We start from the raw sequence: 15515 nt of genomic DNA, 5'->3' as shown, positions 1-15515 counted from the left end.
TTATACATAACATTTTATATAAAAATTAAGTAATAGACATTTTATCTTGTGCTGGTGTTAAAGAAGTACTGGCCATATAAAATGAAAGGTGAAAATTTCTATTTTGAACTTGTCCTCGCATTGATTAAAATTTCCCATGACGCTGTGACCTGAGAGAGTGAGTATCGTCCCATCTCTGGCTTGCCGATTGTCTTCTGCTCCTGACCATGCTGACATGAGCTCCTTGCCCCTTCCCATTGAGCCATACTGTTTCTGTGCTTGAACTTGCTAAATATGGACTAAATTTTCTGCAACAGAACCAAAAATAAACTTCTCCCATAAGTTGTGAGTGTTGCATATTGTGTCCCAATACAAAGAAAGTGAGTTGGATAAATTTTGGTATGAAGAATAGGATAATTGCTAATATCACTTGACCATATAGTTTGGAAGCCTTTGGAACAGATTCAGAGAAGAGATTTGGAAAAAATTTGATGATACCAGATGGAGAAGCAGCTCTAAAATGCTGTAAGCCTACATTGATGGAAGATTCTGATGAGTGTTTCTAAGACCAGAATGTTGTTAAAGTGGCAGACCATACAGATCGAGCTCAGATTTCAGTGGGTAACAAGGATCTCGTTGGCAGCTGGAGTCCTGATCATGAACGCTGCTCTCTGAGAGAAAATGGATTGATATTGTTCCCTTAGCCACATATTTTGTGGGAGAATATGATTAAGGGCAGCAGACTAAGTAACTGGATGGAAACAATTTCAAAGCAGCCTACTGTCTAGGCTGTTTCATTTGTATTGTTGGAGCTTTTAGATATCCCTATATGGAAAGTAGAGCAAAGAAACAGCTAAGTGATTTTAATTTTTTAAAATAACTCAGAAAGCAAACTACTATAATTTTTGAGCCTACATTTTTTGCCAAAGAAAGTTGGGTTGCTGACATGATTAGTATTAGAAAGGACTCCTGTACTTTGTATCGAAAAAATAAAAGTGATTTCTTGAGGAAGGGCATATGATGAATTTGTAATACACCACAATTTGCTGGCTCATGAGTGCAAATATCTTGATTCTATATTTTAGAAAATAGCCCAGGGAACCCTTGCTGGCAGAGGCAGCTAAGGCCTTGAATATTTGGGATTTGGTTCACAGCGATCAAACAAGTAGGCACTTGAATGGGGATCCAGCCATTGTTCAACCTGGCAACAGACTTTGGCATCATTCAAGAGGTGCTAGCTTAACAGGCTTGCAGAATTCATATCATGCAGCTGTGGGGTGATAGAAACCTGCATTCACATTTCAGAAGAACTCCTAGAGATTTGGCTGTGTGCCTCTGTGAAAGTAATGTTGAAACTACTAGCATGAAGCCAAATTGGAGGGAAGACCTTAGAGGTTTGGAGATTTAAGGATGTAGCTGAAGAATGACTCAGGCAGAGAGAGTAGAGTTGCGTCTAGAGTGGGACTGAAACATATGAAGGCACATGGTGGGTCATTCAATCCGTTTGTGTGTCCTACCTCACCCCAGCTTTTCCTGACTATTGATAACAGAGCTCAGGTTTCTGCATTATTTGGTCTCATTCCTTTGTACGTTCCTCTTTCTGTCTTTTGGAACGTGAAAGTGTCTCTCCTTTGTCGTTGTAGGTTTGAAGTGTTTAACTTTCATTTAGATTTTTCACAAGGGCTCACAGCTAAGAATTCCAATCATAGAAGAAGCTTTTAACAGGGACTTTTTAGCTGTAGTCAAACTGTGTAGACTTCAGTGACTCTTAGAGATGGACTAAATGCATTTATCCTAAGGAGATACACCTGAGCCTTGGGGATCACTTGTGGTAGGGCATGAGTTCTGTCTAGCTGTTCCTCAAGAGTTTCCAGGAGTTATAAGCAGGGCTTTTGAAAGAAGATTAAATAATAAGGTGTTAAAACTGACTTTCTTTTAGGTGGTGGGCTTTGATTGGAAGACAGAACTAAGGATATAACATGGAAGAGTAGCTCAGTCTTCCCATCTCCTCTACACTCTGCCTGTAGGCATCCATGGGCTAAGACTGATGCCCAGGCCATTTCACCCTGGCTTTCTGCATGGACCAAATACCTGAGGCACAGTAAAACTGTATTTCTTCAGTTTCTGGTGTCAGGTATTTGTTCTCGTGACAACATACTGACTAAGACACTTATGGAAATATATATTTTTAATATGGAATCCCAAGAAAATGTTGGTGCAAAGCTTTCCATTGTGGAATGAATTGGCTAAAAGAGAGCTCTGAAAATGAAATACAAAGTAAAGCATTATTAGACCTAGACATTGTAATTCATTCCTGTTAAAAATGAAGAGAAATAACAGGTTTCAATTGTCTTTTGCATTATATGGCAGTACTGGGGAGGAAATAAAATTGTGCATACACTCCTGCGAGGATGGAATGCATTAGATTATTTTTCTTAGTTTCAAAAGAAATGAGAAGTTTAAATTTTGGGGCCCTAATGTTTTTTAGTTCTTTATAAATTCTAGAGAGCAGACCTTTGTCTGAGTGCTTGTTAGTCAAGATTTTCTCCAAATTTGTGGGTTGTCTTTTCACTTTGTTGGTAATTTCTTTTGATGTGCATAAACTTCTCAATAAAAAGAGGTCCCAGTTGTTATTTCTTTCAAGTATTACCCATGTGATTTGATTTTTGTTCATGAACTCTTTTCCTACCCCTATATCTTAGGCTCAAGTCAACAACTTCTGACATTGTAATTCCTATGGAAAATCCACTACCATTATGGACTACTGGACTATATTAGAATATTTTGCTGAATTCATGCACCTACGATATTTAAATGACAATGGAATATCCTTCTCTGACAAAACCAAACAAAAAAGGGGATACAAATGAAGGACCATTTTGTATCTGTATATTCAAATTACTTAGGATAGGTATACAGCTACTTCTCTTAATTCAATAAACAGAAAGATTTGTTCTAATAGTGTTTTTGGACAGGACATCATGTCTACATCTTGTACAATGAATAGCCACTAAGACAACAATATGCAATGTATTAATTATTGAAACTGTCCTACTAATTGGTTTTGAAATGGTCTCATTGCTATTTGTTTCACAATAAAATTATTAAAAAATAAAACGAGAATCCAATGATAAAAACAGAATAAAAAATTTAAAAAAAGAAAAATTTAAGAAAAGCATTGTGAAAATGGAAAGCTATGTAAATTATTAATGAGATGAAATACTTTAATAAATTCATATATTTTAATAACTTATGGTTACGCAATTGCAGATGAACCATTTCGTTCAAGGAAAAATTATAAAAGTTTACCTGTGATATTCTTTAAGAACTAAGACAAAAAAAAAAAAAAAAAAGAACTAAGACAATTCTATTGGAAGACAAGCATTATCTTCAATGATAAAATTACTTTGATAATTAGTTTCAAATTTACTGTAGTTCACCTGTATTTAAAAAGATTTTTAGGGCCATCCAAATAGCTCAGTGGATTAAGCACTTGCAAGAAGATGGAGGGGCCAGGGGTTGGATACCGGGGCCTGCCGTGCCAGCCCCGCCCGCTGGGGTGCCCTGAGACAGCAATTGAGACTGAGCATGGTGGCACACTCCGGTAATCCCAGCTCTTGGGAGGCTGTAAACAGGAGAATCACTATGAGTCCTATCTAGTAGTGAAACCCTGAGCACCTTCTAGACTCTTCCCTAAAATACAAAAAAAAAACTTAAAGGAAATTTTGCTGACTCACCCATAGGACCTCACAAACTCTTATGACTAAGTTAATAAATGTACAGTTGCATTGAATATTCTACCAGGCACACATCATTATTTCCTAGATAGTAAACATTTAAATACTGATCTTAAATGTCATTAAATACTAAAGAATATTAAATGGACTCTGACTACATTTCAGCCTTCAATTTAAAACTTATTTTCTCCATGAACAACTTGCAAGAATCTGGGAAAATATTGGTGTATTAGGGATTTCCAAATTATAATTTATTATGAATAGACATTGATTTTCTAAATAAACCTGGTCTTTTTCTAGTTCAGTGAATAGAAACATTTGATTCATCGTTTTTTTTTTTTTTTCAAAATTTTATTGATAAACAGCAATGAGACTGTTTCAAATCAAATCGGAAGTACAGTTTCAACAAATAACACACTGCATATATTCTTCTTAGTGGTTAATTGCTATACAAGTGATTCATCTTTTTTAACCTATTAACATGCCCAATGAGCATATTGTATGTATTCCAATCCCTCTTGTTTTGTAAAACTTCATTCATAATGTGAGGCTATTTAATGTATTGCTGGAAATATCCAGGTAGCTGAAAAGACATTCGCTACGGATACTGGTGTACTATTTTTTTGTACTAGTGTTAATCTTGTTCAGTTTTTGTAGTAACATCACAGTGGTCTCATATCTTTAGAAAAATTTTTCCTTTCCTGTTTCATTAAGATAGGAAATATCTGTCTTCAGTAGTTTTTGACACTGGCATGTGCAAGTATTTGGCTCAGCATGGAAATGTCATCCAACATGACACAGATGATCTGTGTAGAAAAATGTATGCATTTGAGTTTTAGCATTTCTTTTAGGAAACACATGTTTTAGTTAAAACCAGACTGTATAAAGTTAAGGAGGATTCTAGAGGCTATGAAATCTTTAAAAGAAATTTTAAGTGAGTTGCATAGGCTTTGTGAAGAATTACCACAGGAGAAAAAATTTATTTCTTTTGGACCAGCACAGCCAATCTTATGCTATGTCATAATTTTAGTAAAGATTCCAATTTATACAATACCCATAGTGTTCTTTTTCATTAAATAACTTTCCTTCAGCATGTTAGTAAGTTCACACATGCAACAAAACAGCACATGATGGATTCTGGTCCGCAACAGGAGTCCTTACACTCAACTTTCTTTTTAAATTTCTTTTCTTTTTATTAGTACATTTCTACAGTTCATAAGTATTACTGTCTTTGTAGAGACTTTGCACATGAACATAACATATTTTAATTCTTTTTCGTTCCTTTCCCATCTTTTTCTTTCTCTGTCCATCTGCTGACTTCATTCCCACTTTTTCTTAAAAATCTTTTTGATTTTTATTTTATTTTGTTTCTTTTCTGTATTAGAGAAACCCTGAGATATTTAAATTTATGTGTCTGGTTTATTTCTCTTAGAATTACAGTCTCAAGGTTCATCTATTTACCTACATATAAATGATTGGTTGGCTTACAAATCAGTGTGTTATGACACAGAGCCCATTTGGAGGAGGTGGGCCAACTGGAGAGTCTCAGTTCTCACAGGGATGACGCCGCTGAAGGATAAATCTTATTGAGTCCTTTGGCTTTCCCTGTCTGCTCCTTGACCACTATGGACTGAGCCACTTTCTTGCAGCAAGCCCTCTCATCATGAAACCATTACCTTCAAGTACCCAGTTTGACTGAAACCATCCAATCCACGACCCAAAATATGCCTATTATCATTAACATCATCACTTTTATATATTTGGCCCAAGGACAAAACCCTGAATAATATCCTAGCATCAAAAATAAAATCATGTAAAAGTTACTATTAAAAGTGCACACAAAGATAATATAAGGAAGTTGAATGTGGAAAAATGTGTGAATAAGGGGAAAGTACTATTAAATTGAAATTGTGAAATTATATGTCCAAAATTGGTGAATATTTGCACTTTTGTATTGTTCAGCCTAAGAAACTTAGAAGTCCTTATATTTTAAATGTTCATGGGCAATCAGGAATAGATAATTAGAAATGTAACACTATTTTTTATGCACAACATTGTTAAAATTTTAAAAGACTGACAATGTCAAATGCTGGTAAGAATTTTGCTGTCTATTATTGAGTTACTTCAAATCATCTTCGTATTATTTGTTTCTGGAATGTAGCCTCTTGCTTTGACTAATTTTCTCCTATGAATATCAACATATGTTTGTTTTAAACAAACAACAGTTAACCCGAATACAAGACAATTTTGCCTCATCTACAATCCCTGCCTCGGAATTCACAGCTGACATTGGAGTGGCTCCATCCAAGGGTCCTACTGAAGCAAAGCAGGAGCAGGTTCCCTACACAGACTTAGCACAGGTAGCATACAATGTGGTAATGTTAACGCTGTAGAAAATAGAGAATCCTTCACCCTTAGTTTATTCATGCAGATACTGAATAAATTGTCCTAGTAGATCATACCATCAGTTAAAGTAGATCCCAAAATGTGATGGTTAACATTTACTGGTCCTTCCTAATGCCTACTTTATCCAGTTGTCTTGCTACATTATCTTGCAAAGCAATAGGAAAAACCAAAACAAAACAACAAAACCCCAGGATTTCAAGCTGTTTTGTAAGGAACTTATTTCTATTAGTCTCTTTCTCATTGCTGGGACAAAAGATCTGACATCGACAAGAGGAGAGGTTTATGTTCGCTCTTTGTACTAGTAGGTTCAGTCCCCACTATTTCGCTTTCTGTACTGTAGCGCACGTCTCATACAACGCAGAAATTCCACTAAAAATTTGCCTACACATTTGCACTATATTTTAAAAGAATTATATATAAATATATATATATATATATATTTTACAGAAAAATTAGAAAAGGTTATGAATTAAATTGGATCTATAATTACAATACATTATTATATACAATTTTAAGAATCAGTAAAAAATGCTAAAGTGATAAAAAGTAATATATTTTACAAAGTCATATTTCGATCATAGAAATACATACCAAGAATATTACTAACAGTAAGGACTCATAGACATGCAAGAAAAAACTATCTACAGATACTTATGCATCTGAAAAATCTCATAAAAATGGCATAAAAGTTTTTCCCTAAATGGTAAAATCAGAGAATAAGATGAGAAAACTAATACATTTAGAGAAATTAAAAATATGGTATGCGGGCACCAGGCAGTGGGATCTAGTGTGGCTGGGACCTAGCAACAGAAATTTGGCAGAGAGACCCTGCGAGCCAAGCCAGAAGCAGAACATCCATCCAACAAACCGCAGCGGGTTCACTTCCACCGGCTGCCGCAGGAAGAAGCGAAACCCAAAGACAGACCCCGTTGGTTGAGTAGATGACAACCGTGTGAGCTGAGGCACTCTGCTGGCCCTAGTGGGGCCCAGACCTAGACCCAGATCTATAGGAGCATCCTCTCAAGACAGAAGTTGCAGTAGTTAATGGGGGTGAACCACTCTGCCTGGAAGGTGCTACGCACATCAAGGGGCAGTAACCAGGCAGAGTTTAGGGGAACTAATTTAAATACGAATTCCCAATTTAATATCTGCTTAGCTATACAGCCACAATTTTTGCTCATAAGGTCTAAAGTACAAACCCATTAGTGACAAAAGTTTGTAAATTGCTAAATCTCACTACCCATTATTAGTATCGCTAATTTTATTGATACAGGGAGAAAAACTGATCTTGGGTGGGTGACCTCCAAACGATATAGGGACCCTCCAAATTACACGGGGAAAAATGATCTCCTGACATGATCTGCACGAGTTAGTGTTCTCTAAAACCGAAGAATGAATTTTAGGAACAAACGGAGGTTATGAGCAGAATATATTTACTGAGGGAAAGAAAGCTCCTGTCCAAGCGATGGACAGGAGGGAGGCCTGAGGGGGTTGTTCCCCCGGAAGCTGTCTCTTCCAGGGACTTTTATAGTGTAAAACCATGCAGGGCTAAGGTGGAGTAAGGGGGAACTGCTTAGGTGGATGTGGGGTGGGACAAAACTGTGGTCAACCAATGGGATTGCAAGCACCAACCATTGCTCAGGTGAAATTGATCACGCCCAGGACCAAATGGGGAAGCCAGCAACTAGTAAGCAGGCATGAATATGGGACAGGGTCTCTTCCTGTTAGGGGCTGGGCTAATGACTCACTTGGGTCTTTCCAGGTGATTGATACCTATTTAGAATATCAGTCCCAGGTGCTACTTTTTTAGCATTTGTTTGACCTTTAGGTTTGCTTCACAGCAGGAGCTTCTGTCCCTCTCATAGTTGTCTTTGTCTACTGTGTTATCTCCTTCGAGGACCTGACCCTGTCTGCCTATAATATTTCTATCTAACTTGGCTGTCTGCAATAGTATTACTGTTAAAAAAAATGTCTTGACCACGTGTTCTCTCTTAGTAAGAATATTGGGAGGCACTTAGATAATAAATTCACCAAAGCCCTATACCAGAAGACAGAGGACAGTGCCGAACAGAAAGCAATATCTCACTCTCAATTAATAGAGCGGATAGGGCAGGCCAGATAGCTCAGTGGATTAAAGTGCCTGCTTAGGCAGACCCAGGGACTGGGGTTTGAGCACAGGGCCCACTGAGACGGAGATTGAGAGTGGGTGTAGTTGTGTATTCCTGTAATCCTAGTGCTTGGGAAGCTGAAAACAGTAGGATTGCTGGATATATTGGATATAAATTGCATGCTTTTCAAGTCAGTAACAGCATGCAATATACCCAGCATGACTGAAGTGATTGCCCTAAAAATTTCCATTAGTTTCATGAAAATAGTTAATGTGTAGAATTTTGACCTTGACTAGCTCTGTATGCTAATGCTGTGATCTAAGCCTCTGCATCAGGAATAGCAATGTGTAATGCAGAAACTATGCTTGAGCATAGTCATCTTGAGCAGGAGTCATCTTGCTCTTTTAAATGTGCCTCATTTCTAATGTCATGTCAGTTTTTTTTTTTTTTTTTGCTTTTTTTTTGTGGGACCGGGGATTGAACTCAGGCCCTTGTGCTTGCCAGGGAAGTGCTTATTCCACTGAGCCACCTCCCCGACCCCTATCAGTTATTACTATACACTCTTTAAAATTTTTTAAAAAGGTAAAAACGACACAAAGAGAGACAAAAATAAAAATTTAAGGTTTCTTAAAAGCAAGCTGTAATATGCAATCATATGTCCAATCTTACATAACTATATCTGTTAATTTGAGCAACACATTTGGTGATAAAAATAGATAATATATCAACTACTGTTTGTTATGATTTGTGTATAGGTGTCCCCCCCCAAAGCCTCATGCAGTCTTGGGGTGGCCTCTGGAGTTTCTGATTGACTATTGTGGGTGTGCATGCTGCACCTGCCCTGGGGCAGGTAATTTGCATTTCAATGTAAGGAGGAAGGAAAAGTTAGCTACTTGAGCTGCTGCTACTCCTGCCTGTGCCCTTGCTCTTTGTGCTACCGTGAAGAGTTGCTTTTTGCTATGTGCTGCTCTGCTTTGGACTCAGCTGAATAGGAATGAAACCTCCAGTAACTGTGAGCTAAATAAACCTTAACTTCATTTTGGGTGTCAAGTATTTGTCCCAGCAATGAGAGAAGAGTAACTAAGATGTTGTTAATCAGCTATTCTTGTTTTGAAAATGTGTAACATGTGTATTGGTGTATGTTATGCTGTTTCTGTCTTTGCTTCTGATTTTTTTTTTTTTTTTTTTTTTTTTTGTGGTACTGGGGATTGAACTCAGGACCTAGAGCTTGCCAGGCAAGTGCCTGTTCTACTCATTTATCTCTTTGGCCCAGTTTCTGATTTTCGTTCTTGCTTTTGTTTTTAGCTTCAAAACAAAATAAAATAAAATAAAGAAATATATTGCATTTCTCCCATTAAAGTTGGTATTTTGTACAGATTACTGATTTACAAATGTTTTATATATTGCATATATTGAAGACGTATAATTTTTTAGTTCTTTAATACAAATTTTAAAAATAATTTTCATGCTTTAGCTTATGAACAGCATTTACAAATAGTATTATAGGACATAAAACTATCACAAATTTTCTAAATCCTAAATAGAGTCCCTTAAATACTAAAATGATATACTATATGACTCATAAAAATAAGATAGCTGTTGTTAATCCACAAAACTGCATTTATCGATTGAAAATGGTACCATAATATCAGTATATTGATTGTTACTATTAATGAAATTTGAGACATATACCTTAGACAAATTCTAAAACCAAAAAGAATTTCATTTTGAGAAATTTAGGTTTTTTTAAAAGTCAAGAACTTACATTATAGGGAAACTATAGGGGAAAGCTGTTAGAGCTGAACTTAATTGATGGACAGGACAGTTCATGAAGACTGATCAAGAAAAGAGACTTTTCATAGGAAAACGGATTTTTTCAAAGACCATTAAAACTAATATGTTAAAGTTGAGTCTCTCTAGTTATATGAAGCAGTAAACTGAAAAATTGCATTAACAGAAACAAATTTTTTACAAAGTAAATGAAATTAAAATTGGATTTTTTGTATAGGTAAAGATGATACCTTAACAAGTGATTTAAAATATATGCAAAAAATGTATAAAAAGATTTCTGCATGGAGTAAACATAATCAATTCATTAATAGGTTTTGGTTGGTAAAGTTCAATCTCTAGTAAAAATGAGTAGGTAATTAAATAAAACCTATGACTTTCTTCCACACTTGGAAAGTGAAATTTTTCTAAGTCGCTTTTTTTAGCTGGCAGAGAGGAGAATGTCTTCTGATGTCTTTAAAGCTTCTTTAACTCAAATTTTTACTTCTCTGAGAGTACAAATGATTTTCTATTAAAATGTAGACAGGCAAATCAATTCATTTCAAAGAGAAGACCAGTATTCATTGACTTGAAACTTATTTGCCGTTTATTTTATTCTCACATTTTAAGAAGGCTTCATTTTATCAATCTATTTTCTTTCCTGTTATCAAATTTTGTCAATATCTCCCTTTTGATTATTTTCAGTTTCTGTCTTTGGAACTTTATCATTGTTAGTTACCTATTCTTTTTCATCTCTATTTCAACTTAGTCTTAGAATCATTTCAACAGATACTTCAAGTAAAGATTAGCAGGGAAAACACAGTGGTATAATATAGCAAACAAAAATATATCTTCATAAAGATTTTTATGTTCTAGGAATACTATTTTTCTTTTTTCCAGCAATTCTTTTTCAAAAACAACATTGTGTTGAGAATGCATTCTCTTTAGGGAGTGATTCTAAAGAATTTCTACCCCAATAAGTTTTGGTATTTTACTTTACAGTAAAAAATAAGGTTACCAAAAGAACAACATCAGTTCAGCAAATAAATAATTCTGATGCATAAAATACTACAAAATAGGCAATATCCCTTATGAAATGTCTTTAATAACATAGTAATATATGTGACTCTTTAAGACTAGAAAGAGCTACATAATTTCGAATAATCATGTCTTTACTAAATCAATGATGATCAACAATGAACAAGATGGTGATTTTATGTTTTGTATTGGTAATTTTAGTTTTGAAGAACTTATTTTCTTCTAAAGAATATATGTAGGGCCGGGAAGATAACACAGTAGAATAAGTGCTTTCCTGGCAAGCGCGGGGTCCTGAGTTCAATCCCCCATATTGAAAAAAAAATTATACGTTAGTGATATGTGTATGTATATGCAATTAAATTATAGTGAGAAAATGATATATGAATTAAATTACATCACACACATTACACACTTCAACTATCTCATGGGTAACATATATTAATTTATTTTGCTATTGCTCTATTCCTCATTAATCCCTCAAATGTACTACCTGTAATTCTTTTTATTAACAATTCAATGTATATTATTATACATAATTAGAAATTTATAAATGATTAACAAACAATTATCTGTTCTTATGAGGCATAAAATATAGGTGAAAGAAATGTTAATAAAATAAATTATAATTTGAGATTGTGGTTAGAAAAATATAAAATAAAAACTGGTGATGTATTTTGAAGGGCAATAAGTTGGAAAGCTCTATTTAAAGAAGAGGAGGGGCCAGGGAGATAGCTCAGTGGAATAAGCACTTGCCTGGCAAGTGCAAGGGCCTGAGTTCAATCCCCGGTTCCAGAAAAAAAATAAAAAAAAAAATAAAGAAGAGGCTTTGAAGGTTGGCCTGAAAGCTCAGCAGAGCAAAGCACATGCTTTGGCAGAGCACAACAGCCTGAGTTTGAATTCTGGCTTGCAGTGCTGGCCCCACCTCTGCGGGCGTACTGAGACTTCCATTCAGACTAGGCCTGGTGGCGTGTGCCTATAATCCCAGCACTTGGAAGGCGGAAAACAAGAAAATCACTACAAATTCAATCTACATAGTGATGCATAGACCCTGCCCTAAAATTAAAATAAATAAATAAATAAAAAGATGATTTTAAAAAATAATTTTATTGAGAAACAAATGTAATGAGAGTTTCAAAACCGATTACTAGCACAGTTTCAGTAATTAATACATTGTATACTGTTGTCTTAGTGGATATTCATTTTACAAGATGCAGACATGGTATCCTGTCCACAAACACTATTAGAACAAACCTCTCTATTCAATGATCCAAGAGAATCCAGCTGTGTATCTTTCTTAACTATTTTGAATATACAGATACAAAATGGTCGTTCATTTGTATCCCCAGTTTTTGTTTAGCTTCCTCAGAAGAGGATATTCCATTGTCATTTAAATATTGTAGGTGTCTGAATTCAGCAAAATATTCCAATGTGGTCCAGTAGTCCATAATAGTAGTGGGTTTTCTAGAAGACTGTCAGTGACAGAAGTTGTTGACTTGACTAGGGAGATGGCTTGGTGGAACAAATGCTTGCCTGGCAAGCGCAAGGGCCTGAGTTCAATCTTCAGTTCTGCCAAAAGAGAACAAAAAAAAAAAGACAGACGTTGTTGACTTAAGCTTTTTACAGCTCAGCGTATTAATATGGCTTTACTATTTATACTTTCTTTTTATATTTTTCTGCTGGATGGTTAAGTCCAAGATAAAGCAAGACCTATATAACAAGTAATGTAACTTTTGTATCTGGTAAGGTCAGTCAAATCCCCTCAGGATTTATCCTGAAACCCTGTACTGCAGTTTGTAGATCTGTTGTGAGGTCAGCCATGTGGATGAGTCACGGCCATTGCTTGACCTATTTGCTCTCTGGGAAAGGCTGAGAGAATGTTTTCTATCCAGGTGACTCTCTTTAGTCACACTCAATATCATTGATCACCTTCCTATTTTATCATTATTTTTTGTTCATATTCTGTAGGGACTTAAAGTTTAGCATATCAATACTTGATGGAAAATACCTGTTCCATGTTATGTCTAAGATGTTTTATATTCAGACAGATAGCGAGGTTAACTTCAACTGCCTATGTTGTAGGGTAATAATAATAACCTTCTCTTCTGGATGGTTAACTTAAGTTTGCAGACCAAAACTTAGAGAAAAAGAAGGACAGCCAAGGACAGCCAACATTTTGGCCCTAGCTTTCAAGGTCAGTGAAGACTCAGGAAGTAGGAGAACCTGTACTGTAACATCATGTAAGTCAGTTGTTTCCCAAATTTTCTGATCAAGGAGATAATGGGCCACAGAGGAAAGTGATTGATAAGAAGATGATTTGCTCAGAACTGAGATGTGCAGATGACAGGGGAGGGGTGAGGAATAAAACAGGAAGTAAAGGACAACCGTCAAAACCAGAAACTTTTCTGGGAACTGAAATACCTTAGACACCAAAAGGCAGGAGTGTGGCTATTCCAGAAATGACTGCTTATTAAAAATGAGCTTTTGTTTTGCAATGAGATGTGTGGGTATTTTGAGTTTTACAGGATGAATTTGCATCAGTCCTTTGCCTGATGAAGAATTATGCTATATTAATTCAGGCATCATGCCAGAGAGTCATCCAGTGGACTTTATTTAATGTCACACTTGTGGGTGAGGTTAGAATTGATCACCTTGAGGCTGCATTTTAAATAACTCATTAAATAAAATAAGGGTTGCTCATTATTAACTAGTGTATTTATGTGGCAGATAAGTAGTAAACTAAAATTCATGTGCTGTCTATGGGAAGGAACTGAAGCAAGGGCTAAGACTTCCACATCTTAGTGTCAGCTAAGGTAGTAGCTTTCTCGATTGCCTTGGAACTGTCATCCTTTCCCATTTCTGAGCCATACCCTCGAATCTTCCACAGTGAAGAAATTCACAAGGTGCTCTATGTAACTTGATAAAATATCTTGTTGGAAGTTTAGAGCTCTGAGGAAAGAAAATGAAGAGCCACAAATCAGTCCACTTGCAAGATGGCCCAGCAGCTTCAACTGAGTCTGTGCAGATATCCACTAGTTGCATTAACGCACAAACCTACTGAGTACCCAGTTTTCTAAGTTTGTAGGTCACTTCCTGTAATGTAACAAGTGTCCGGGTTGAGAGCTACTCTTATTAAATTGGTCATTTTTTGAAAGTTTACAAAATCTACCATCCTCGTGCATCTTTTATGAGATACAAAAAAGCAGCATGGGGCAGATCTTCACTGAAGCGCAGTGCAGTGTCCATGAAACAATGAGAATCAATGATTTCCTGTCCAGTGCCTTCCCTGGAGCCCAGAAAATCATTCTCTGTGTGCACCTCATGCCATAGGTAATATGGGAAAAGAATGACATGAGAATATTTACTACACTGAGTACCATACAAAATGGATTGATTGATTGAGATGAGGGTCTAACATGTAAACTAAATATTTTACTCTTCTAAACTGTTTTAAGGTTTCAATATACAGAGCACCTTGTGAATTTCTTCACTGTGGAAGATTCGAGGGTATGGCTCAGAAATAGAAAAGATGACAGTTCTAAGGCAATTGAGAAAGCTACTACCTTAGCTGATACTAAGATGTGGAAGTCTTAGCCCTTGCTTCAGTTCCTTCTCATAGACAGCACACGAATTTTAGTTTACTATTTATCTGCCACATGAATACACTAGTTAATAAATGCTTAGATGCTGACTTCCTCCGAAACATCATGGGGTGTCTTTCTTACGTACACTTATGTTTAATTCAAATCTCAAACAGCTCTTGGAATGCAAATGAGTATGTTCTTCCCAGGTTAAGCTGTGACACTGTGAAAGAAAAATTTAAAATGTAAGCAGTTTTATTAGTTATTATGCATAGTGTAGAACCTAGACATAATCTTGTGTGTGTCTTAGCAGTTATCTTTTCTTTAAGTGGAAAAGTGCATTGGCATTCTGGGGACCATTCAGAATCATGAAACACACTTGGATTTTTTAATTAATCTTAAGTGGGTCTGATTTTGGCTACTAAACCTGACACACACACATTCAAAAGTACACAACTTCAGTTTTGGTTTTGTGTATTATGAATATCAAATAATTATAAAAATTAAGTATACAACATATAAGACCATCCTGGAACATAATATGTACTCAAGACATGTCATTTTAAACTAATAATAAAATACAAGATGGAATGCACTTTATTTATAAAAGGGTTTTTCTTTGAAGGAAACTTGAAAATTTCCCCACATGGCCTTTCAGGCATAACTTCTCCATTGTATCTCTACACATTAAAAAAAAGTGAATAATAACAATATTATTCACATTTGCATCCCTAGTAGAAATTATTTTAAAATGTGAAAGATGTAAGAGAACACTTTTTAATGATTTTTTAGCAGAAGTTTTCCTTGGGGACAGTTTAATCATTAAAACTTCCCAAGCATTTCATTATCATGTCTTGCAATTCCCTGAGTAACCACATCCCTTGTTAGTCCACTAATTTATT

Source organism: Octodon degus, unplaced genomic scaffold, assembly GCF_000260255.1.
Source record: "Octodon degus isolate 3935 unplaced genomic scaffold, OctDeg1.0 scaffold00149, whole genome shotgun sequence".
Classification (NCBI taxonomy): Eukaryota; Metazoa; Chordata; class Mammalia; order Rodentia; family Octodontidae; genus Octodon; species Octodon degus.
This window is presented reverse-complemented; position numbering follows the sequence as displayed.